The 26,950-nt window shown below is 43.9% G+C and overlaps 1 protein-coding gene across 5 annotated transcripts in view; it reads left to right on the top strand.

Annotated features, from left to right (window-relative positions):
• The first annotated feature begins 202 nt into the window (after positions 1-202).
• Positions 203-26,950, top strand: part of GFOD2 (Gfo/Idh/MocA-like oxidoreductase domain containing 2) — a 39,263-nt gene continuing 12,515 nt past the window's right edge. For 2 of the 5 annotated variants that reach the window (XM_067018593.1, XM_067018590.1), the window contains exon 1: positions 203-390. The gene's annotated coding sequence lies outside the window, so the exon portion shown is untranslated. Of the gene's footprint in view, positions 391-538; positions 763-797; positions 1,003-26,950 lie in introns of those variants that run through there. The other 3 variants (XM_067018594.1, XM_067018592.1, XM_067018591.1) reach the window with 3 other exon arrangements.

Below are 26,950 nucleotides of genomic sequence, written 5' to 3'. Positions count from 1 at the left end.
TTGCTGCCGGGCGACGGACCGGAAAGAAGCCTAGGCTGGGAAACCTCTCTGTCTGCCGCCTCCACCGCCGGAAACGAATGACCAGGGCTTCCAGCCAGACCGCTTAACCTCCGCCCCAACCAGCGAGCATGCGCAGCTCTCGGCCACGGCCCCTCCCTGCGCTGGTCCACCCCCGTCAGGAAGCATGCGCAGACCTCCCGCCGTCCCGCCCCTCCCTTTCCAGACCCCGGTTCCTTAGAAACCAGGCGGCGCGTTCCCGGTGGCGGCGCGCTAGATTCCGGGGCCCGTGGGTCCCCGCCAGCCTCCCTCAAGGAGGGCTGGTGGCCGCCGAGACCCGTCCAGACCCTTGGTCTCCGGTGCGGCGCAGGGCGGGGCATGCCAGCTTGCCAGGTGAGAGGCGGCCGGCGACGGCGGGTGAGGATGAAGAAGGGCATGGCGCGGCGGCGAGCGGGCGCCTGCCGGGCCTCCGCCGCGGCCCGGCGCCCGAGGTCGGAGGCGGGGATACGCAGAGCTGGGGCTGGAGGGGGCCGTTCTAACAGCCAGCGCGGGCTCGGAGTTCGGGGGTCGCCCCAGAGTTCGTCCTCCTGCCTCAGAAATAGGACCTGCAAGTTCGGTCGTAGAATTTTAGAATTTTGGCTCCTGGAAGGACCTCGGCCATAACCTATCCCTTTACTGGACGCGAAAACCTAGGCTCCCCCGCCCTGTGCCGAGCAGACCCCCCTACCTGTGTGAGGACCGACGCTTTGTGGATAAGAATGTGAGGTATGGGAACCTCAGACAAAGGGCTCGTGGGGTAGGTGGTCCATCGTCTTTCAGAATGAGATGGTACTTTGGGGGGATGAATCTCTAAGAAAAGAGCGTTCAGGTGGCAGGTGGGAGAAGGGACACTCCAGAAGGTGCGGTGGCTCTGCCAGTCCCAGAGTGTCCACTGGCCAGATCTCCCTGGGCCTGGCCTACCTTTGAAGCTCAAGAAGGAAGCAGATGGACTTGCGAAGACAAAAGGTGAGGTGAAGTATTCTCAGGGCATTATCAGATGAATGGTGAGGGAGGAAGAGGGGGCCGGGAGATCAGGACTTGTGAATGGTGGTGTGAAGAGTTTACAGCAGCATCTAAAGAACAAGACAGGAAGGAGTAGAAAAGTTTAAAGCTGCCTTGGATAGACACCAAGGAAGGTTATAAACCTTATTTATGTTCATTGTTCCCACAGTGTCATGCTGAGGGCAAGACACACGAGGAAGGAAGTAGGTGACTTTTAGTATCCAGAACTGGTCGCACAGGGCACAGAGGACCTTTGTAAGCTATGGGGCACAGAGGTCTCAGAAGGAAGAGCCCTGAGTCTGTGACCTTCAGGTGAACAGAACAACTGTTTAAATTAGAAAAGACACTTAATGCATTATTGTGATGTGGAGAGATATGGAGAAGATGGTAGTCAGGAAATCTAGATACATTCTTATTCATTTATTTTTGGCTGCCGTTGGGTCTTCATTGCTGGGCACGGCCTTTCTCTAGTTGCAGAGAGCAGGGGCTCCTCTTCGTTGTGGTAGGCGGGCTTCTCATTGCGGTGGCTTCTCTTGTTGCGGAGCACGGGCTCTAGGCGCACAGGCTTCCGTAGTTGTGGCGCACGGGCTTAGTTGCTCCACAGCATGTGGGATCTTTCGGGACCAGGGATCGAACCCGTGTCCCCTGCATTGGCAGGCGGATTCTCAACCACTGCGCCACCAGGGAAGCCCCTAGATACATCCTTGATAAGGAAACTCATTTCCTTCTGAAAAGCTACACCAGGGAACAAGAGTGTTAAGGCCATCCATTTTACAGAAAATGTGAAAAAGTTAGTGCTTTTGGACTAGGAGTTTAGAGAATTTATCTGTACCAAGAGTTGAAAAATTTCAGCAGACAGTACTATTGGTAGACACCCACCCCAGCCCCACCATTTTACAGCTGAAGATTCTATTGTGAGAGACTTTCTCTTATCACCTGGTTGTTCTCTACCTTTCCTATGGAATGACTGGTCTGGATCTGATCTGTTATTTTTATTTGTTGGGAAAATTCAAATATGTGATTTCTATAGTAATACTAGAACCCATTAGTAGTAGGATTAGCAATGAAAAAAAAGTACTCCCCCAAAAGACATAAATGTTTGTAATATGGGGAAAAGAAGTGTGTGATTTTTAAAAGATGGTCCCTGATTCTAATCATCGAAGTCAGTTTTTTGCTAGCTTGATAAAACTAATTTTCACTGTGTATTTGACTTTGCCGCAGGGTTTGTTTTTTTTTTTAAAACCCCTCAGAGTGATGAGAAGATGCATTGAAAGTATGATAATGTTAATAGGTAAAATTAGTTTAAGGAAGAAAGCTTTGTTCTTCCTTTGTCCATAACTATGGCTATTGCGTCTTTGCATTTTATTGACTTTTCTGCCATCTCTGGAAATATTTGTATAAATACCTCAAGAAATAATGGGGTATTATCAGAAGGATACGTAATCTGTGGGGGAACGTTGGCACTGTTAACCAAATCCTGTCAGAAAAGCTTTATGAAAATTATTGTATTCTGTGTAGAAACCCTCATTACTTTAGCGTTGGCCCAGGTAGAAGACAGACAAGTAGGCCAAAATCAAAGTAGATGGAAGGGAGCAATTACCATCTGTGGCACTGGGTAGGGGGTGGGAGGGGGCTTTGAATGTCAGTGCAAATACTTCCTTGAATGAGCATTTGGAGAACATAATGCTTAAATGTGGTGAGTGTGCCCCGTGGATTTGTGTGCATTATTTTAGCCCCTCTAATCAGAAGGACATTTGTTTTCAGGGGAGAAAGATGTGCACACTCTCAAAGTGTTTCTTCATTGCTAAGGCAATGAAACCTTTGACAAATAATTACTTAACATCCATTCCATTTTCTGGGACAGCTGAGGGCAGTTATCAAACCTGGCCTGTAGTAAAGTAATCAACAGTATTTAACAGGCCAACTTACCAGATAAACCAGTAATGCTAGCAGGATTTACTTTCACTGAACTGCTTTTCTAGTTATACAATAAGAGGAGAAATAAAATGGGGACACAGTGTGATCTCATGTAGGAAGTTGTAATACAGAGTTGGTGTTCGGAAAACACGGGAATCAGCGACCACTCACTTAGAAGCAGAAGAGCCCTTCTAATGCCTAACAAGTCACTTGTGTGTTTTTATAATAGGAGGTCCAATTCTAGGCTAAATCCACTGTTAGAATTGGACAGTGTCTAGAAAAAAATTGGTTATTTTGCTGTATTTGAGAATTCGTTTACAGTATAGTAATAGGACATTATTTTTCTTACATACAAATAAAAGCAGCTTTGTATTAGTAAACTTCAGGACAGCCTAAAAGTCCAAATTACTTGAAAATTTAGATGCCAGGTGTTTTTAAGAGTGGGGAATGAAAGATAGTTGAAATAAGTTTGGGCTCATGAAAATCGGAATGATAAAAGATACTGAGAAAAACATGAAAACAGTAAGACTTCCCAGCACACTAACATTCACTTATGAATTAGCCATTAGGTCAGGAATGAGCTCATTAAAGTACCATGTCTTTAAACCCAGACAAAGGAAATGAGAAATGGAGTAAATATTTCTTTTTCATGATGATGGGAATGAACACTTAGAAAATAGGATTAAACATTAAGAAGGAAGAGGTGAATGTTCCTGCATTACTTAAATACACTGAAACCCTACCCTTAACACGTGTTCTTTAGTTCCTGCTCTTAGAAGGGGAATTGCAAGTGGTGCCTTTGTCCTAGGTACTGTCAGTTTTCAAGGTTGCCAGTAACAAAATGGCACACTCTTTGTGAACCAGGATTGCCAGGAATTGCTATGGGGATACCTCAGTCTCCCCCCCACCTCTCAGAGCCATTCCCAGAAGCTGCTTCTGTAATGGCTCCTATCTGTCTTCTACTATGAAAGATTAGGAACGAAGGCTTTGAGGAATGGGAACTAAGTACTGAGCACAGTCTTCCGTTCTGGCCTGGGAAAACTCTGCTCTTCTCAAACCGTCAGCTCTCAATTTCTCATGAGAATAGATAATCCCAAAATACAGCTGGAGATGCTTCTACTTGGCTTTGAGATTTACCATATCACTTTACAACCTCAAAATCTTTATGATTTACTTTCACGATTAATTTTGCTTAGAATGATAATGTTAGGCAAATCATGTAATTTCTGGGCCATAATTTCTTAACCTGTATAATGGTTATAACAGAAAATTGGAAAATGACATAGGTGCCTAACACTAGAGAAAGGAAAAGCTGGTTCATGTAGTCAGTAAAATACCACGTAACCCTTAAAAACTGTCTGTGACAACATGAAAAATGCATATGTCAAAATAGAAGTGAAAAAAATCAGGATACAAAGTTGTGAATACAGTTTGATTACAAGTACATCAAACAGATATAAAAACTTAGCCAGAAGGAACATAAAAAGAACACATAGTAATTTTCTATAATGAGTAACTATTAAAACAAACAAACCAACAAACCCCTCCTGAAAGTTTCTTGCTTGTGTAAAGAATGATACTGAACTTGTTTTCTCTCTGCAAGCCTTCACCCCTTCTTGCTCTCTGACTGTATTAAAAGTGGTGGAGGGAGAACGGTGGCAGCAGGGACGGGGCAGCACTGTTTCCTAACTCAGGTGTCATGAACCAAACAGTAGTGCAGTTACCTAGGATAATGAGTTTACATGTATGTATTTGAAAGGTGACTGTACAGATCTTATGCTGCTTTCTAAGACTGCTGTTTCTTTTGGTGCCCGTTGATGAATAGTTTTGACCCTTAGGGTCTCTTTTGGTGCTTGTTGATGGATGGTTTTGTATTACAGCATCTCAAAGCACATTTTTGGATGTTCCATGTGGTTAATGGTTTCTGCAGCTCCGTGGTGGTTCCTGCTAGGAAATGGTTATCATCTCAGAGGGGCCTCTCTGGGGGTGGCTCTGGTAGCCTGTGAGATGTGTATTTGTCATCCAGGTATCCTCTCATTGTCAGGGAAATGGGGGATGGTAGAGAGATCAGCTGTACTTCCTGTTACTTTTCAGCCTTTTGCACTCATATTCCTGTGCCAGGTGCTAAGGGGACATAGCTTGCTTTTTTTTTTTTTTTTTTTTTGTGGTACTAGGGCCTCTCACTGCTGTGGCCTCTCCCGTTGCAGAGCACAGGCTCCGGACGCGCAGGCTCAGTGGCCGTGGCTCACGGGCCCAGCCGCTCTGCGGCATGTGGGATCTTCCCGGACCGGGACACGAACCCGTGTTCCCTGCATCAGCAGGCGGATTCTCAACCACTGCGCCACCAGGGAAGCCCCATAGCTTGCTTTTTGAAGCAATGGGGGATATGATTGAACATAGTATTTCTTATCTGATCTTATTTTCGGAACTAAATCATTGTGCTTAAACGGCTGTTTTGGTTCCCCCAACCGAAGGCTTGCTCCTTATAGTGGTTATTCTTTTAAAATTATTGTCTTTGTTTCTCATTCCTTCACTGCTTAATATTCCTGATATGCTAAGGTTGTTGTCCAAAGAACATTTAAATGCCTTCAAGTAATTTCCAAATTATTATAGGAGTGTTACCAAATAAATACCTTGAAGTGTTAAGTTTCAGGGACCGGTTATCTCCTTAATACAGTCTTGGTCCTGAAAGAACTTAGTGTCTCAACAGTGAGGTAAGACATTGAGCATCATTTAAACAATGCTCAGAAAATACTAAAATGAATGGCTATTTTCAGGTGGGCATATCCCATATACATCCTATATTTTATAACCGGCCTCCTTCATTACACATTAACCAAAAGGAAAACAGGAAAAAGGGGGTGTTATGGCAAAGACTGTCCTGAGATTAGATTATTTTACATCTCAGGTTTAACACAGCTGAGCATGATCATGACCTAGTTGGTAAGCAGTTTTCTGCATACAAGTCGAGATGTTTGTGAAGGGCACCAGGCATGTCCAGTCACTGGAGAACTACTCAACCTTCCTGGTGACCAGAGGCCATATAACGGAGTTAGAGAACACTGGTCAGGGTTGTTGTGTTCTGGGGTGCCCTAAGAACATCCTACACCCAAAAAATCTGAAGGAAGGCAGATAGGTAATTCTCTAAAGTGTCTCTTGCTGCCATAGAAATAGCCATTTTCACAGCGACAGGGTGCTTGTATCCATATAGAAGGTGGAAAACGCAAAGAAAACCTTAGTAAATTAGGTTTGCACATTGAAAAATGTTTTATTATTATAATTAAAAACTCATCCTCTTCTTGGGATTACAGGTAAAACCAAAGTATGTAATACACCTCACTCTAGGGTTGGCTACTTCACATGCATCACAGCCAAGTGTGCTTTACCTCAGCAAAGGCAGAGTCTTTGTCACATGCCTGCCACTCATCGTGTTCCTCTGTCAAATTATTCCTTGGTATTCAGCAGTGGGTGTAGCAAGAAATGGAAACTAAGATCCAGGAACCTGACCTGTCTGGATCACTGCTCTGTGCCCCACCTTTTGGCATAATGCCTGACTCATTGTTGCCCTTACAAATATTAGGGAATGAATGAGGAAAGAACTATGGTGACTGGATGTTGTACCATTAAGTGGAGTGAGGGAGCACAGGAGAAGGAGAGGAAAGATGATTTGGGGTTGGGAGAAGCTGGTAGGTCTCTTGGGTGGGATTTCCAATAGACACTTAGAAGTATAGAGCCAGTTAAGAATGTTTGTGTGGAGGTCAGAGTGAAGTTGAAGGATTAGATAAAATTGCTCTGTGAGAGAGTAGGGCTGAGGATGGAATTTTCAAGTTGATGTCAGTCTAGAACTCATTAAGGCAATCTTTGAAAAAATAATCTTGTTATTGCCAGACTTTCAAAAGCAATAAAGAATTAATACAGCTGGTAGATAAGTACTTTTTCTTACTGTAATCATCAGCTGAAACTAACTTTCAGATCTAATAATTATCCAGATACCTCTGTGGGTGTTAAATTTACTTCTCCTTTATGACCCAATTTAGCTGACCCTTTTGTACATTGTGTAGTTACACCTCATTAGACAGGTCATTAGGCCTTTCATTAGTGTCCCTCCTAGGACACTGTGTGGAGGGGAGTGCAGAGATGGGGAACTGGCATCTTTGGCTAGGGCTGCGTATGCTCTCCTGCTCTCTGGTGGTTGCCTAACAGTTTACCTCCGTGTCAGCTTGTAGAAATGGGGGAATAGCATTTCTTTCCTTGGTCCTGTTTGTGTTTTTGCTGTCAGTGAGAAGGCAGCGATCTCTATGTCATTGAGTCAGTGTAAGACACTTAAACAAATCATAGAACAACTAAACCTTCCCACAGAGCCTTTGGATCATTGAAACCCAGGGACCAAAGTATTTGTCATAACTCATGTGTAAAACTCAATACCTGTTTGTTTTCTTTGGCTTTTATTTTCCAATGGAAACATACATGTAGGTGAAGAAACACTTTCACATTTATCCGAAAGCAGTCCTGCAGAAAGCAGTGTTACCCTTTCAGACTATAAGTACAAGCTGGTTCATGGGGAGCTCTAACTGAACTGCAGGTAGTCCCTCTGCTATGAACATGCAGTTCAGAACTCAAGCTGCATACTTCCCCTGGTTCCTGCTCAGGCTCGGGTGATGAGGCGTGGTTGTCTTCCCTCTTGGGTCCAGCTCTGCTGTCCACGCAGTGACAGCCTGTCTACCACAGTGGCTCAATTCCAGGTGTTGGGAGACCCAAATGAGGGCTGCGGGACAGTTAGACATACCTTCCTAATTAGTTCTTGGACATGACTGATGTTGAAGGCCACATGGAAGGCTACTTATTTCCCCACCAGTTTCCTGGGTTTTGCAAAAGGAGGATTGAGCTTAAAATTGACCTTTACATTTTAATTTTATCTCCTTTACCATGCTCAAGAATTATGCTCTTATGTTATAGATCGCTTTGCAACTGGATGTTATGTCATGGCACCCCCCTCCTATGGTAATGTTCCACGTATCAGTTCTAGAGCATCATTCAGAGAAGCTTATATTCAGGGAATTCACTGGTGGTCCAGTGGTTAGGACTCGGTGCTTTCACTGCCGGGACTTGGGTTCAATCCCTGCGCAGGGAACTAAGATCCCGCAAGCCCTGTGGCGTGGCCAAAAAAAAAAAACCAACAAAGAAGCTTATATTCTTCAAGATTTTAGAACATATTTTATTTAAAATAGGAAGGAGGGACTTCCCTGGTGGCACAGTGGATAAAAATTCTCCTGCCAATGCAGGGGACACGGGTTCGATCCCTGGTCTGGGAAGATCCCACATGCCGTGGAGCAACTAAGCCTGTGTACCACAACTACTGAGGGGCTTCCCTGGTGGCGCAGTGGTTGGGAGTCCGCCTGCCGACGCAGGGGACGCGGGTTCGTGTCCCGGTCCGGGAAGATCCCACGTGCCGCGAAGCGGCTGGGCCCGTGAGCCGTGGCCGCTGAGCCTGCGCGTCCGGAGCCTGTGCTCCGCGACGGGAGAGGCCACGACAGCGAGAGGCCCGCATACTGTAAAAAAAAAAAAAAAAAAAAAAAAAAAAAATAGGACACAACTACTGAGCCCGTGTGCCACAACTACTGAGGCCAGCGCTTCTAGAGCTCGTGCTCCTCAACAAGAGGAGCCACTGCAAGGAGAAGCCTGCGCACTGCAACGAAGAGTAGCCCCAGATCACCACAACTAGAGAAAGCTGGCATGCATCAACAAAGACCCAACGCAGCCAAAAATAAATAAAATTAAATCTTAAAAAAAAAATAGGAAGGAAAAGAAGAACTTGAGCAGGAAAAACTGTTGCCTTCTATTCAGTGCAGCTACCACAAAGGCTTTGTCCTGACTTCTTGATTCATCTGTTCTTGTACTTATTCATTCATATGCTCATTCCTCAATCATTACTCAGCAGCACCTACTCAGCTTCAGACACTGCTCTGTCCTGGTGACAGCAAAGAGTGAGATAGGCAACCTCTTGACATCATGACAGATCCCAGTGAAGTGTGACGGGCACTGTGAAAGCCAAAGCTCAGGCACAGCTTCTCTGAACAAGTGGTGTTTAACTGGAGACCTAGCAGATCTGAGAAGGAGTTATCCTGAGGAAATGGGAAAAAGAAAAGATTGTTTCAGGCAGAGCAAACAGTTTGGACCAGAATCTCAGAGCAGGACTGAAAGAGTTAGATTTGGTAGCTGCTAGCATGCTGAGTGCAGTTTAAAGGGGAAAGTGGTAAGGTGGAGAGATGGGGAAAGGCCCAACCCACACTGGGGAGAGCCCATGAAGGAATTTGGGCTTTATCTTAGGGTCACTTAGAGGCAGGGGAAGGAAATGGTCAGGTCCATTTCCATCGAGACTCACTCGATGTCTGTTCAGGGCACCAGAGCAGTGGATGAATTCAAGGGGCATTAAGATGTCCAATTGATGGGTTGTAGGGATGGACTGGCTGTGGAGGCAGGAAGGCTTCACTGCAGCCAGAGTGGTTCCTTAGGAACTGGTTAAGTTTGAGTCAGTATCACTTGCTTGAGTCCGCTATCACTTACTTTCCCTTCACGATTGTTTGCTGGCATTCGACTGAAAGTAGCCCCTAAGTGCTGGATCACTGTGGTCCTGCAAGCCTTGACTGATTATTTATTTATTTACTTACTTATTTATTTATGGCTGCATTGGGTCTTTGTTGCTGCACACGGGCTTTCTCTAGTTCTGGCAAATGGGGGCTACTCTTCGTTGTGTTGCGCGGGCTTCTCATTGCAGTGGCTTCTCTTGTTTCGGAGCATGGGCTCTAGGTGCGCGGGCTTAAGTAGTTGTGGCTCATGGACTTAGTTGTTCCACAGCATGTGGGATCTTCCCGGACCAGGGCTCAAACCCGTGTCCCCTGCATTGGCAGGCGGATTCTTAACCACTGTGCCACCGGGGAAGTCCCAAGGCTTGATTTACAGTGTGCTTCTCTTAGCGAGAGGAAACTTGACTATAAGGGGTCTGAGCTAACTGATAAGCTTGAGTCGTGTCATGTTGAGGAGTGGTGGTAGTTGGAGAGACAGTTCTGGGTGAGGGCCCCTCTTGACAGGTCAAGTTGTAGCTTAAGACTGAGAGCATCAGCTCATTTTCCTAATCCCAGTTGGCAGACAGAGCTATTCTGTTATATGATGCTTTCTTTCCTAAACCATTAAACCAGATTCTGCCCCAGACTATTTAATTAACAATATAAGTACTCCCTTTATTACATTTGTGAACATATCCCAAAATCATACAGTAAAATTATATACAGTTTTGATGAGTTCAGTATATATGTCTTTGTTTATTGATTAACTATGCAGGAGCAAAGTCTGAAATCTTTCACTTTTTTCAGCAAATATTTCCTGAGCACCCACTACATATCAGGCCTTGTTTAGGAACTTGGGGGTACAGCAGAACAAAACAGGCAAAAAATTCCCTTTCCTCAAGGAGCATGCATCCTCTCTCGCAGGGGTGGTAGGATGAGACCAACAATGGGAACATAAACCTGTTTCTGATAAGACAGCATTTGAGTAGAGGCCTGAAGGAAGTGAGGGAGTGAGTAGGCCAAATTGATACCATCTGTACAGTAGAGGAAACTGCCAGCACAAAGGCCCTGAGACAGAGACATACCTGGTATGTTTGAGATACATACAGCAGTGAACCAGTGTGGCTGGAGCAGAGTGAACAAGGGAAGAGAAATTGGGTATAAGGTAAGAAAGAGGATAGGGTGCAGACAGATCAAGTAGGGCCTTTTGTAGGTCAGGGGAAGAACCTTGGCTTTTATTCTAAGAGAGATGGGAAGCTTGTGGTGCCTTCGGGCAGGGGAGTGGCTTGATCTGACTTACATTTTAATTGCGTCACTCTCAGCGCTTTGTTGACAATAGATTGGGGATGCAGTATGGGAAGGGGCAGGGTAGAATCTGGGAGACCAGGTGGGCTGTCGTAGTAGCACTGGAAAGAGGTGATAGTGACTTGAACTAAGGTGGAAGCAGTAGAGTAGTAGGAAGTGCTTGGATACAGTATGTGTTTTGAAGGTAGAGAGCCAGCAAAACTTGTTTTTATGGAACAGGTGAGAAGTGTGAGAGAAGAAGGATCAAGGACTACTCCCAGGTTTTGATTTGAACAGTTGGAAAATTTGTGTACCAGTTCCTGAGATGAAGCCACTGTGGGAAGAGAGAGTTTGGTGGGGAGAAACATCAGGAGTTTAGTTCTGGACACCAAGTCGAAATGTACATCAGATAGGCAGTTGTTTATACTAGCCTGGAGCTCAAGGAAGAGGACCTGGTTGATAACTTTGGGAGTCGTCAGAGAATAGATAGTATTTAAAGCCATGAGACCGAATAGGATCATCAGTCATGAGCCAGGAGCAATGGTTATTACCACAGTCATTATCAGGAGAAACTAGCAGAGAAATGACCAGAGAGGTAGGAGGAAACACAGCTAATGTCACAATCTGTTTTAAAAATAGATTGGGGGACTTTCCTGATGTCATAGTGGTTCAGAATCCGCCTACCAATGCAGGAGGCATGAGTTCGAGCCCTGGTCTGGGAAGATCGCACATGCCGTGGAGCAGCTAAGCCCGTGTGCCACAACTACTGAGCCTGTGCTCTAGAGCCCACGAGCCACAACTACTGAGCCCGCGTGCCACAACTACAGAAGCCTGCGTGCCTAGAGCCTGTGCTCTGCAACAAGAGAAGCCACTGCAATGAGAAGCCTGCCTACCACAATGAAGAGGAGCGCCTGCTCACTACAACTAGAGAAAGCCTGTGTGCAGCAACGAAGACCCAACGCAGCCAAAAATGAAAATAAATTAATTTAAAAATATATAGATTGGGGAATTCCCTGGTGGTCCAGTGGTTAGGACGGAGGGCACGGGTTCAATCCCTGGTTGGAGAACTAAGATCCTGCAAACCACGTGGCACAATAAACAAACAAATAAACAAATAAATAATAGGGAGGGAGGGAGGAAGGAAGGAAGGAGGGAAGGAGGGAGGGAGGGAGGATTGAGGGCCCAACTCAATAACTAGGGTCCTGGCCTCATCACTGGCCACAGTGCTTTATTTTAGCATATTTTATATTAAGATACAATTACTGAAAAAATTTATCCTCAGAAAAATCTAATTCCCAAACAAGCCCCTTGATACTGGCCCCTTGGAATGTGTCTGAGGGGCCAGAGGCCTGCGGCAAAGTCTGGCAAAGTCTGAGGACGGGTGCCCTAAGGGTGCATAGCTCTCAAAGGCTGCTGCTGTTGGGGAGTTCCAGCTGTGGGCTCGTTCTGGGGTGTGGGGGGTTGGGAGCTGAGCTAGCCACCCTTGTGGTGTGCTAACCTTATTGCCCAACCTGTACAGCTACAACCACAAACTGTTACACATTATTTCTCACTTATAGCCATCATTAACTTCGCCTGCCTACGGCGATACCGGAGAAGAACTCCTTTCTGAACCCTCACTTCCTTAGTATGAGTTGTTCCTGAGTGGTGAGGACTTGCCTAACACCCACAGCTCAGCAGCTCATCCAGTGTGACGTTGGCTAGGGAAAAGTGCCACCATCTTCAGATCCTCAGCAAGTGCCGAGACTTAGTAGATCATTGGCCTTAGCTTGGCTTCAGCCATTGTCTCCATACAGTCATCGCACGCGTGCGCTCGTGTGTGTGTGTGTGTGTGTGTGTGTGTGTGTGTGTGTGCGCGCGTGCGCGCGCCCACACGGGATGGGGTGGTTCCAGGAACCCTATGTAAACCAAAATCCGTGCATGCTCAAGTCCCTTATATAAAATGGCATATAACATACATCCTTTCATATGCTTTATATCATCTCTAGATTACTTATAATACCTAATACAATGTAAATGCTATGTAAATAGTTGTTAATACAATGTAAAACTATGTAAATAGTCACTGGTGTGCAGCAAATTCTAGTTTTATGTTTTGGAACATTCTGGTATTTTTTTTTTTTTTTTAAATATCGTACATCCATGGTTGGTTGAATCTGAGGATGCGTAGATATGGAGGGCCAACTGTATTGGTACCAAAAGTATGCCTACACGGTTTTTGTTTTGTTTTAAAGGGAAGAGACTTTTAATTCACACATGTCCATTTAATTTGATTATAGACGTAAATCCACAGGGTGCAAGTAAGTTGTTCTATACCCTCAGACACCACTTATGGCAGTTAAAAATTGAGGTATAATTTGCATACAATTAAATGAACAGATGCTAAGTATTCAGTTTGATTAGTTGTGACAAATATATCCCCATGTAACCACAATGCAACACAAGATATAGAGTATTTCCACCATCATTCGTTTCCTGGTGCCCGTTTCTGGTCGGTTCCACACCTCCCTGCCCCACACCCCAACCTGCCAACCACCACGCTACCACTTCTGACTACTGTCATTAATAAGTAAGGTTTGCCTGTTCCTGTACCTCAAATAAATGGAATCCTGCAGTATGGGGGTTTTTTTTGGTGTGTGTGCCTAGCATCTTTCACTCAACATAATGTTTTTAAGATTCACACATGTTGTTGCATTTATTAGTAGTTCATTCATTTTTACTGCTTTTCTGTATTCCATTGTATGCCTATACCATAATTTGTTTATCTCATCTCCTATTCATAAACATTTGGGTTTATTTCCAATTTGGGGCTAAGATGAATTAGGACTGCTGAGAACATTTTGTCTAAGTTTTTTGTGGGCGTATGTTTTCATTTTCTTGGGTAAATATCTATGAGTGGAGTTGCTGTGTCATTGAGTTGATATGTTTAACTTTATAAGAAAATGTCAGTTTTCCAAAGCGACTGTACTATTTTACACTGCCACCAACAATGTATGAGAGTTCTATTTGCTCCATATCCTCTCCAAACTTTGGGATTGTCAGTCTTTTTTTTTTTCTTTGCCATTCTAGCGAGTATCTTATCTTGAGTATCTCTGCGAGGTTTTAGTTTGCATATCCCTGATAACTAATGATACAGAGTGCCTTTTCATGTGCTTATTGGCTTTCCTGTATCTTTGGTGTGAAGCGATCAAAGTCCTTTGACATTTAAAAAAAATCAAGTTGTTCGTTTTTGCATTGTTGATTTGTAGGATTTCTTCTGCATACAAGTCCTTTGTTACATATATGTTCGGCAAATATTTTTTGCTAATCTGTGGCTTACCTGTTTATTTTTTTAGTGGAGTCTTTTAATGAGCAGAAATTCTTTAAAATTTTGAAATCTACTTTATCAATGGGTTAATGCTTTTTGTGTCCTGTCCAAGAAATCTTTACCTATTCCATGTCCTTGAAAATGTTCTCTGATATGTTTTTCTAGAAGCTTTATGGTTCTGGATTTTACATTTAGGTCTTTGATTCATCTTGAATTAATTTTTGTGTACACAGTGAGAAAGGAAGGGTCAGGTTTTTTGTTTGCTATATGGAAATTTAATTGTTCCAACACCATTTTTAAAAAATTAATTATTTATTTTTGGCTGTGTTGGGTCTTCATTGCTGCGCGTGGGCTTTCTTTAGTTGCGGTGAGCGGGGGCTACTCTTTGTGCGGTGTGCGGGCTTATCATTGCAGTGGTGTCTCTTGTTGCAGAGCATGGACTCTAGGTGCATAGGCTTCAGTAGTTTTGGCTCGCAGGCTTAGTTGCTCCGTGGCATGTGGGATCTTTCCTGACCAGGGCTCGAACCTGTGTCCCCTGCATTGGCAGGCAGCTTATTAACCACTGTGCCACCAGGGAAGCCCACAACACCATTTTTTAAAAAGAGTTTTCTTTCCCCATTGAATTGATTTAATACTTTGGCTGAAAATCAGTTGACTGCATTTGTGTGGCTTGCAGGGTAACGATACTATTACAAGGCAGTAAGTTTGTCTGTAGAAATCCCTAATGGCTCTTTTTGAAGCCTGGCACTGAAAAATAGAAAGCATAATTTAAAACTTAAAAAATATATAGTTACAAGGCAAAGTATTACAGATTTTTTAATAGCTTGGATGGAACCACCTTGGCTCCATCCATCTGTAAGCTTCTGAATAGCTTGATGATTCTAATAGGATTAGGAAGACAAAATTCCAGAACAAGTAAAAACACTTGACAAAAACCCTGAGGGCTTCCCTGGTGGCACAGTAGTTAAGAATCTGCCTGCCAATGCAGGGTTCAAGCCCTGGTCCGGGAAGATCCCACATGCCGTGGAGCAACTAAGCCTGTGCGCCACAACTACTGAGCCTGTGCTCTAGAGCCCGCGAGTCACAACTACTGAGCCTGCGTGCCACAACTATTGAAGCCCACGTGCCTAGAGCCCATGCTCTGTAACAAGAGAAGCCACCGCAATGAGAGGCCTGCGCACTGCAATGAAGAGTAGCCCCTGCTCGCTGCAACTAAAAAGAAAGCTCACACACAGCAACGAAGACCCAGGGCAGCCATAAATCAATCAATCAATCAATCAATCAATTAATTAATTAATTTTTTAAAAAACCCTGTCATTTGTACACCCATGTTCATAGCAGCATTGTTCACAGTAGCTAAACTGTGGACTCTACCCAAGTGTCTACTGACAGATGAATGGATAAACAAAATGTGGTATGTACATGCAGTGGAATATTATCCAGTCTTAAAAAGGAAGGAAATTCTGACACATGCTACAACATGGGTGAGCCTTGAGGACGTTGTGCTAAGTGAAATAAGCCAGTCACAAAAGCACAAGTATAATATGGTTACACTTATCTGAGGTACCTAGGGTAGTCAGACCCATAGAGACAGAAAGTAGAACGGTGGTTACCAGGGGCTGGGGGGAGGGGGATTGGGGAGTTATCATTTAATGGATATAGAGTTTTAGTTTTGCAGGGTGAAAAGAGTTCTGTGGATGGGTGGTGGTGAATGTGCACAACAATGTGAATGTACTGAACGCCACTGAACTGTACATTTTTAAATGGTTAAGATGGTAAATTTGATGTTATGTGTATTTTACCAGAATTAAATTTTTTGAAAACCTAACTATACTAGTACAGAATATTAGGACATGTGCAAAATCCTACCATGTGTCAAGATGACATGGCTGTCTAAATTCTAAAATGCATGGAAGCAACAGGAGTGTAATGTACAGGGAAGAACGCCAGAATATATTCAGGATATCGTGTTCAGTTCTGGGGTCTGCATTTCAGGGGCATATTGACAATCTAGACAATGGACAAACCAGAGCAGCCTTAGCCAGAGAATGTGAGGAAGGTCTGAGGGAATTAAGGGAGTTCGGTCTGTAAAGGAGTGTATCAGTTAGCTTTTGTGGTATAAGAAACAACCTCAAAATTCAGTACCTTAAGACAAATATTTATTATTTCTCGTGGTTCTTAGGGTCACCTGGGTGGTGGTTCTGGTCCGGGTAAGCTCAGCTAGAACTGGATAGCCTGAAATGATCTCAGTCAACTGGCAATTGACTCATTGTCAGCTGGAGCAGAGGGGATGACTTGGTCACATGTTTATGATCCATTAGGATGGCCTGGGCTTGTTCACATGGTGATGGCTCCAGAGATCCCAGGAGTAGCAACAGAGCAAGCCTTAATGCACAAGTACTTTTCAAACCTCTTGTGTCATGTTGCTAATGTCCCATTGGCCAGAGCAAGTGACATGGCTAAGTACAGAGTCACTGTGTGAAGTGATTGACTACTCAAGGCATGAAAACAAGGAAGAGAATTACTGTGGCCATCTGCAAACAATCTAGGAAACATAGAGGAAACATGAGAGTTTCATTAGAACATCACAGGTTGTTCCACAGTGTAGAAGTAAGACCAATGGGGTGGAAGTTAAATGAGGGTAGACTTCAAGTCAATCTGAAGCGGAACTTTCTAGCTAAAGTGGCCCCAGAAGAGCAGAAGCTGACCACCAGTAAAAGGAGGGCCTTGCCATTGGATATGTTGGAGAGGCTCTATGACCAGCCTTTCTGACCACCTTGGAGCTGTTACATCATCTCCAGGAAGCCTTTTCTGCTTGCACACCATCTGGGGCCCATGTAGTTAATGGTGCTCTTCTCTGTGCCACACACAGTTTCCTGTTGCTCTACCTGTCATACCGTATAACAAATGTGTTTACCTGCCTGTCTTGTTGATAAAATGGAGTTCCTCAAGGGCATGTATGACATCTGATTCACCATCTCAGTGTCAATATCTGCAGGAAATTGTGTTCCACCCTCAGATTGCCTCCTGCTGGTCAGATATCTGTGGCAACTCGAACCATAGAATCTGCATTTCAGGCAGAATGAAGGGGGAGGTGGGGGGGAATATGCCCGACAACTGAGATTGCCGTCTTTTTTTTTTTTTTTTTTTTTTTTTTTTTTTTTGTGGTATGCGGGCCTCTCACTGTTGTGGCCTCTCCCGCTGCGGGGCACAGGCTCCGGACGCGCAGGCCCAGCGGCCATGGCTCACGGGCCCAGCCGCTCCACGGCACGTGGGATCTTCCCGGACCGGGGCACGAACCCGTATCCCCTGCATTGGCAGGCGGACTCTCAACCACTGCGCCACCAGGGAAGCCCTGCCGTCTTTTTAATTTATTTATTTTGGCCGTGCCAGGTCTTAGTTGCAGCACGCGGGATCTTTGTTGCAGCATGCAGGCTCTTTTTAAATTTTTATTTATTTATTTTTATAAATTTATTTATTTTATTTTACTTTTGACTGCGTTGGGTCTTTGTTGCTGTGTGCGGGCTTTCTCTAGTTTCAGCAAGCGGGGGCCACTCCTCGCTGCGGTGTGCGGGCTTCTCAGTGCGGAGGCCCCTCCTTGTTTCAGAGCACAAGTTCTAGGCGCGCAGGCTTCAGCAGCTGTGGTGCACGGGCCCAGTTGCTCTGTGACATCTGAGATCCTCCCAGACCAGGGCTTGAACCTGAGTCCCCTGCACTGGCAGGTGGATTCCCAACCACTGTGTCACCAGGGAAGCCCCAGCCTCTTTTTAAATTAAAAAAAAATTTTGTTTTTTTAAATATTTTTAATTTTTAAAATTTATTTACTTATTTTTGGCTGTGTTGGGTCTTTGTTGCTGTGTGTGGGCTTTCTCTAGTTGCGGCGAGCGGGGGCTTCTCTTCGGTGCACGGGCTTCTCACTGTGGTGGCTTCTCTTGTTGCGGAGCACAGGCTCTCGGCACGTGGGCTTCAGTAGTTGTGGCACACGGGCTCAGTTGTTGTGGCTCACGGGCTCTAGAGCTCAGGCTCAGTAGTTGTGGCACATGGGCTTAGTTGCTCCACGGCATTGGGATCTTCCTGGACCAGGGCTCAAACTTGTGTCCCCTGCATTGGCAGGCGGGTTCTTAACCACTGCACCACCAGAGAAGTCCCCCAGGCTCTTTTTTTAGTTGCGGCATGTGGGTTCTTAGTTGCAACATGCGGGATCTAGTTCCCTGACCAGGGATCAAACCTGGACCCCCTGCATTGGGAGTGTGGAGTTTTAACCACTGGACCACCAGGGAAGTCCCAGGGTTGCCCTATCTTAAAAGAACGTTTCCAGAAACTCTACCAAACTGTACCTTGTATTATTTGTCTTCCTAGACACACCTCTTTGCAAGGGAGGCTGGAAAATGTAGGTTTTAGCTCAGCACGCTGAAACCCCCAACATTATAAACAATTGTTGGTAGAAAAGGTTTCATAGGCACCTTCTTTCCAGGGTCTGACCCCTACTTAAGCTGCCTAATGAATGAGTGACCTCTCTGAAGTTATGCACTAACGCCAGAGTTCCCAGAATCTGTGACTCTTCACACACACAGTGAGGTAGGGTGTTCTTTTTATCATAATACTGGCTACCTTCATGACTATATGCTATCACTTAGAGCTCCTGGTCTTATAACCCCTGGGATAGGGTAGCGATCCGCAAACCTTTTCTGTAAAGGGCCAGATGGTAAATATTTTAGACTTTGTGGGCCATATGGTCTTTGTTGCAGCTACTTTGCTGTCACAGCACAAAAGCAGCCACAGATAAAGGAATGGGTGTAACTGTGTTCCAGTAAAACTTTTTACAATAACAGGGACTTCCCTGGTGGTCCAGCAGTAAAGAATCTGCCTTACAATGCAGGGGATGCAGGTTCAATCCCTGGTCAGAAAACTAAGATCCCACATGCTGCGGGGCAACTAAGCCCGCACAGCACAACTACTGAGCTCACGTGCCTCAACTAGAGCCCATGTGCTGCAAACTACAGAGCCCACGTGCTCTAGAACCCGAGTGCCACAACTACAGAGTCCACACACCCTGGAGCCTGCATGCCACAACTAGAGAGCCCGCACACTGCAACTAAGACCCGACGCAGCCATAAATAAATAAATAATAATTTTTTTTTAAAAAAAAACAAAGAACAGGTGTCATATTGGATTTGGCCCACCTCTGTGATGGGGAGTGGGTCTTGTCCTGTGGTTTTGCAGAAGCTGTGGCTTCATGGACTAGACATACAGAATGTAAGATGATATTTAACCAGTCTGGGAAGAACAGAATCCACAAATCCCAGTTTTGGCACGTGTCTCAACTGTCAGGCCTCATGGCTTCCCTGTTTCTCTTAATGATACTACAACTTCCCAGGCTTAGAACTTCAATATCATTTTTTAGGGGGTCACTTTTTAAAAATATAATTTACATACCAGTAAAATTGACCATTTTTAGTGTACAGTTCTTTGAGTTTTGACAGATGCATATAGTCATATAACCACCACCATAGTCAAGATGTAGAACAGTTCCTTCACCATTCCCCACCCCCAAAATTCCCTTGTGGCATTTTGTAGTCTCCTCAGGCCCCTTACCCCAACCCTTGGGAACCACTGATCTATTATTCTGCCCCTATAATTTCCCTTTTTTATTATGTGATGTAAATGGAATCACTCAGTATGGAACCTTTGGAGTCCAGCATCTTTCATCTAGCATATAATACATTTGAGATTCATCCGTGTCATGGCGTGTATTAGTAGTTCTTTTTTTTTAATTGCTGAGTACTATTCCATTACATTAATATACTACCGTTTGTTGATCCACTCACCAGTTGAAGGACATTTGTGTTGGTTCCAAGTTTTGGCAGTTACAAATAAAGCCGACATTAGACATTATAAAGTAAGCCTTTACATATGGGTTTTTGTATGAACATAAGTTTTCATTTCTCTTGGTTAATAGCTGGAAGTGGGATTGCTAGGTTGTATGCTGTGTATATTTAACTTTAAAAGACGACACAGTGTTTTCCAAAGTGGCCGTACCATTTTTCATTTTCACTAACAACGAACAGCTGCTTTATATCCTCGCCAGTTTTTGATATCAGATTTTCTGAATTTCACACATTCCAATAGGTGTGTAGTTGTAATAAATAAGTTTTAATTTGCATTTCTAATTAATGCAGTTTAATAACTAACCTCATGACTTGATATGTTGAATTATAGTAATTGATTTTAGAATATTGAAACAGCCTTACATTTTCTTGGTCATCATGCATTGTCCTTTTAACACATTGCTGGATTCAGTTTGCTAATACTTTGTTGAGGATTTTGTGCCTATGTTCATGAGGGATGTTGGTCTATAGTTTGGTGCCATTTTTGGCTTTTCCCTCTCCCCTCATAATCCCAGGTCCTATTGATAGCTGTCTGCTCCACTTCATTCCCTCCATCAGACCCTCCTTAACTCTTATTTTATATCTTAACTGGTTCTCTGTGTCTAGTGTCTCCTGAACTGTATTCCACCTACATCAAATTTAAAAAAAAAATTCAGTGCTTTGCTTTGTTTACTGTGTTAGTTAGGGTCCAGGCAGGACACAGCGAGCACATTCAGAGGGTTATTGAAAAGCCTTTAATGGAGAGATTATTTACGATGGTGAGTGCGGTAAGGGAAACCTACAAGGGATGGTGGCCCACCGAGGGACTGGTAGGGACTGGCTATAGCTGATACTGTTACAACCTCAGGCACAGTGGGGGAAGGGAGGGGTACCAGAACCCAGCAAAATCTGTGGCTATGGGAGAGGGGTCCTTCGTAGACACTGACCTTGGTCAAGGATCACAGCTCCTGCCAGAGCCACATGCTGGTAGGGAGAGAGGCAGAGAATGAATACTATAACCTTTCTTCCTGTGCTCTGATCTCCTCCTGAGATTGGCTGGACCCAGATGGAAGCCAGAGGGCCTGAAGCCCACATGATATAGTTCTTAGAGACTGGCCTTCTGATTAGTGGGGGACAGAGCAGAGCAGAGAGGGGATCAGGTGGCAAAGGTGGGACAGCAAAAAGTACCAAGCACACCCACCAATCAGAGTCCAGACTCCTTAGATTAGCACTTGTGCCACCAGCTCTGGCTCCTACTCCCTTTCTGACTTGTTGCTGCTCCCAAAGTTAAGACTGTGTCTTTTCATCTTTTTATCCCCTACAGTCTCCCTGTTGGGGTCCTCAATAAAGGTGTGATGTGTGAACAGAGCAATATTGGTTTGAGTGGTGGAGCTGAGGCAGGCAGTCGCCAAGCCAGGGAGCAGAATGAACTTTCCTGGCTCACACTCATCGCTGAGGATGAAAGAAGAGTTGTTCCACACATACAAGCCTCTGTTTTTATGGAGGCTTGGAGAAGCTCAGTAACCTGCTCCAGGTTTCACAGCTAGTTGTGGCAGGTGTGTTACACAAAACCAGCTGTGGAACCCTGGAAGAGTTACCTAGCCACTCTAAGCTTCTGCTATCCTCATCTATAAGACAGGATTGCGTGGACTTGAAGTACTGTACATTACACAAAACACTGCCTGGCCTATTGCACTCACTTGCATATTAGCTTAGAATATTACCTTCATAGTCCTACACAGCTTTCGAAGAGGAGATATCGAAGGCAGTCATACATAGCTTTAAAAAAAAAAAAGATCCATGTAGTGACTTACTAGGGGCCAGTACCTGTTTTAAATGCTCATGAATATTAATTCATTTAATCCTTAACTCCTCTATGAGGTACATACAGTTAACCCCAATTTACAGATGAGGAAACAGAGGCACAGAATGATTAAGAAACTTACCTGACGTTACCTAGTTGGTCAGTGGTGGAGCCAGGATTTGAGCCCAGGCAAGGTTGGCTGCAGATTCCATGCTTCTAACCTCTGTGCTACCTTCCCCATAACCTATAGCCTTGTCAAACTATATATAGTCAGTCCTGTCAAGGCACTTTTCCCCCTCCATTCCTGACCAGCATATGCTGATTGGAATGCATGTGAGCTAGGCAGGACTGGGTTTGTGGAGATCTTTGGAGGCACATGAAAGGTATGTACAAGGATGTTGGGGGAAAGCAATAGGACATGTCGGGGTGAGAAAGGGTAATCACTGAAATAAATGAGGAAAACCAGTTCTGTCTACTGGAGCAGGAAATACCTCGTCAAGCTTGCCTAGCTTCATGCCATCTGGCTTCCTCAGAGGCCAGCTCTTACCCCTTTATTTATGGGTGTTGATGAAGATGCCCTTTGAGTCACTGTCAGTGAAACAGAGGTTATTAAAATTTCTTCTAATCCATTCTGTTGTTTTAAGCCACCAGTGCGAATATACACCCAAATATAATTAGAGCATGAAGGAATGAGGTGTGAGAGAGGAAAAAGTGTGCCCTGGGCAGGAATTTAGAGAGGACACGGACATCCTTGCTTATGGTGGCTATGTCTCACTCACCTGACCCTTAGAGCTGTTGTAATGAATGACCCACAAAGCTTAAGCAGAATCTTACTGTGTAGTGCAACAAATTTTATACTCTCAAGCTCCCAGAATATCCATGACTTGTAAGTAACCCCCCAAAAACCTGTAAATGCAGAAAGTGACCAAAATAGCTAAAGGGAGTTCAGGACATGAAAATTATAGAAGATAGTATGTGACTGACCTGTTTTCTAACTAGAAGGGAATCCTATAAGGGCAAGAGAATTATCAGCAAAGAGGAAAGAGAAGTGGCTGAGAGGCCACGGACATTATTCACCATCAGAAAGAAAGATGGGACTTCCCTGGCAGTCCAGTGCCAGACTCTGCGCTTCCAATGCAGGGAGTGCAGGTTCGATCTCCGGTTGGGGAACTAAGTTCCCACATGCTGCATGGCATGGCCAAAAAAAAAAAAAAAGAAAGAAAGAAAAGGAAAGAAAGATGGTTAAGCTAGAACCCAGTGGTAGAAATGGCAGAGTGCAGGGAACAAGCCAAGCTCCACAGCCCAGAGAGTAGAGACAGGAGGAGGCAGGAAGCTGACAGGGGTCTGGAGTTAGAGGCAGCTCAAGTCATGCTTATGTCTGTGGTTCACAAAGGAACAGGTGTCCTTCAGGTAGGATCAAGCAGTACTGTAGGATGCTGTACTGTGGGCTATATGGGCAAACCAACCCCTAACAGAGATGTATGCTTCACACAGTACAATTGTATCTGCGGTAGAAGCAAAAGAAGCTGGATCTGAAAATGAAATTAAGAAAACAATTCCATTTACTATAGCATCAAATAAAATAAAATACTTAGAAATAAATTTAACATAAAACTTATACTCTAAAAACTACAAAACATTGTTGAAAGAAATTAGACATCCCATGTTCATGAATCAGAAAACTTAATATTGTTAAGGTGACAACAGTCCCCAAATTGATCTACAGATTCAAAGCAATCTCTTCTCAAAATCCCAGATTGACAAACTGATCCTAAAATTTATAGGAAAATACAAGGGTCCCATAATAGCCAAAATAATATTTAAAAAGAACAAAGTTAGAAGACTCACACTTACTGATTTCAGAACTTACTATAAGTTCAGGACAGATGTATAGACCAATGGAATAAAATTGAGAGTACATAAATAAACCCATACATTTATGATCAACTGATTTTCAGTAAAGGTGCCAAGGTCATTCTGGGGGAAAGAATAGTCTCTCTAACAAATGGGGCTGGAACAACTAAATAACCAAATGTAGAAGAATAAAGTCAATTAGTGTACCGGTGACTTCCAAATCTGCAGCACAAGCCCAGCTTTCTCTCCAGAGCTTCACACCCGTATATTCTAAGCTCCACAAAACCCACATGACCAAACCTGAACAGAAGCAATAAAGTAACATGGTGAGAACATCTTACTTTACTGTACCTCCCAATTCCTTCCTTTCTCCCATCCCCTAATTTACCTTCTGTCTCTAAGGATTTGCCTGTTCTAAACATTTTATGTAAATGGAATCATATAATATGTGGCCTTCTGTGACTAGCTTCTTTCACTTAGCATAATGTTTTCAAGGTTCATCTGTGTTGTAGCTTGTATCAGTACTTCATTACTTGTTGTGGCTCAATAGTACTACTTTGTATGGTTATACCAGATTTTGTTTACTGATTCAGCAGTTGATGGACATTTGGGTTGTTTCTACTTTTTGGCTATTATGTTTAATTCTCCAGTGAACATTCATGTACAAATTTATATGTTAATATGATCTAAAAGGGGCTCAATAAACAACTGTTCCCCACTGTTTAATTCTCCCAGAAAGAAAAAATACACTCATCATCTGTTACTCTGAAGCCATTGTTTTCATCTTGAGTAACTATCTCCCCAACTTTTAACCTGTTTATAGCTAGTAATTTCACAGAACGTTCTTCTTACTAGGTTATCTAGGTATGTGGTTTTTTTTTTTTTTTTTTTTTTTTTTTTTTTTTGCGGTACGCGGGCCTCTCACTGTTGTGGCCTCTCCCGTTGCGGAGCACAGGCTCCGGACGCACAGGCTCAGCGGCCGTGGCTCACGGGCCCAGCCGCTCCACGGCATGTGGGATCCTCCCGGACCGGGGCACGAACCCGTGTCTCCTGCATTGGCAGGCGGACTCTCAACCACTGCGCCACCAGGGAAGCCCTAGGTATGTGTTTTGAAACTCATCTCTTTTGGAGATAACCCTTGAAAGTGACCCTACACAAAGCTAGACCTGTTTTGAGATTTCTGGATCTTGCAGGGCCTTGTAAGTCATACTAAAGCATCTGGACTTCATACTGAGTCCAGTGGGAAGTCACTGAAGTGTTTAAAAAGGAAGGGAGTGATGTGATTCCGTTTGCATTTGAGAAAGATCTCTTTGCAGTATGAGGAATGGATGAAGGAAGGAAAGAATGGAAGCAAGAGAGATCAAGTAGAGGGTTGTTGCAGTCATCCAGGTGAGTGGTGCTGGGGGCTAGACTAGGGCAGTGGCAGAGGGGATATCAAAGAAGGGGTGGATTTAAGACATAATAAAGAGGGAGGATCAACAAGACTTGATGATGAGTTACCTGTACAGGTAAGGGAATAAAGAGATTGTGATGCTGGCCAGCTTTCTGAGTTGAGGAACTGAGTTGATGATGGTGACATACCAAGAGACAGAGAATACAGGAAGAAAATGTCTGAGGGAAGGTTTATGATAATTATTAAATGCTGACTGTATACTAGACACTTCATTGGACACTTACAACCGGACCTCATTTAATCTTCAAAAAACCCCAGGAGCTAAAAAGCATTAGACCTGCTTTTCCCCTGAAAAACATTTCATTCGCTAGGAAGTGGTGAGGCCAGAATTTGAACCCAGATTTCCTGGATGCCTTCACTTTGTGTGTTCTCACCATCTTACTTTACTGCTTCTGTTCAGGTTTGGTTGTGTGGGTTTTGTGGAGCTTAGAATATATGGGTGTGAGGCTCTGGAGAGAAAGCAGGGCTTGTGCTGCAGATTTGGAAGTCACAGGTATACTAATTAAAGCCTGGGACATGAGTAGTAAAAAGAATATGTGGAGCAGGAAGAGAAGAGGACACCTCTGACAGAACCTCAAGAAGCTCAACATTGAAGGAGCTGAGGATATGAGCAGGAGAGCCTGAAAGTAGTGCTCAGAAATGACCAGAAAGGTGTGTGTGGGGGTGTCATGGATGGGGAAGGAAGAGATGTATATATGTCACTAGTGCTCACAGTTGGGGAAGGAGGTAGTTAATTATTATGGATTTACAAAAGGAATGCCATGTCTCTGTTAAACTGACAAATAGGTTGACTGATCTGTGAGGAGATGCAAGTGAAGCAATGTTACGTGGATAAAAGTAGAACAGCATTTGGATATCCAACATTTGGATACAACTTTTTAAAAATTGTGATTTGCAGAAAGTAGTCAGATTTTTTAAAAAGATAATTGGTAGACTAAGGGACTGTAGATATTTATAAAATTATTATTTAAAATGGCACAGGACCTTGGGAGTTCCCTGGTGGTCTAGTGGTTAGGACTTGGCACTTTCACTGCCGTGGGCCCAGGTTCAATCCCTGGTCACAGAACTAAGATCCCACAAGCTGCGTGGCTTGGCCTAAATAAATAAATAAATTAATTAAAAATAATAATAACTAAATAAAATGGTACAGGACCTGTGGAAAACAGTATGGCAGTTCCTCATAAAATTAAAAACAGATTTACCATATGATCCAGCAACTCCACCTCTGGGTATATACCCAAAAGAATTGGAAGCAGAGTCTGGAAGAAATATTTGTACACCCATGTTCATAACAGCATTATTCATAGTAGCTAAGATGTGGAAGCTACCCAGGTGTTCATGTACAGATGAATGCGTAAGTAAAATGTGGTATATACATAAAATGGAATATTATTCAACCTCAAAAAGGGAGGAAATTCTGACATAAGCTACACCATGGATGAACCTTGAGGACATGCTAAGTGAAATAAGCTGTCACAAAAGGACAAATGCTATAAGATTCCACTTATATAAGGTACCTACGGTAGTCAGATTCATAGAGACATGGTGGTTGCCAGGGGCTGGGGGGAGGGGTTGAAATGAGAAGTTATTGTTTAACGGGACAGAGTTTCAGTTTTGCAATGTGAAAAGAGTTTTGGAAGTAGATGATGGTGATGGTTACACAACTGTATGAATGTACGTAATACCACTGAACTGTACACTTAAAAATGGTTAAGATAGTAAATTTTATGTGTATTTTACCACAATAAAATAAGAACCAAAAAAAGAGAAAGTGATGGTGACATAGCCTCATCCCCACAGTCTAATTCAGTGGGTCTGGAGTCACCAGTGACTCTATATACAGCTAGAGTGGGGACCACTGGT

The sequence above is a fragment of the Kogia breviceps genome, chromosome 18, assembly GCF_026419965.1.
Source record: "Kogia breviceps isolate mKogBre1 chromosome 18, mKogBre1 haplotype 1, whole genome shotgun sequence".
Taxonomy (NCBI): Eukaryota; Metazoa; Chordata; class Mammalia; order Artiodactyla; family Physeteridae; genus Kogia; species Kogia breviceps.
The sequence above is the reverse complement of the archived record's forward strand: the minus strand, read 5'-3'. Positions and strand labels throughout refer to the sequence as shown.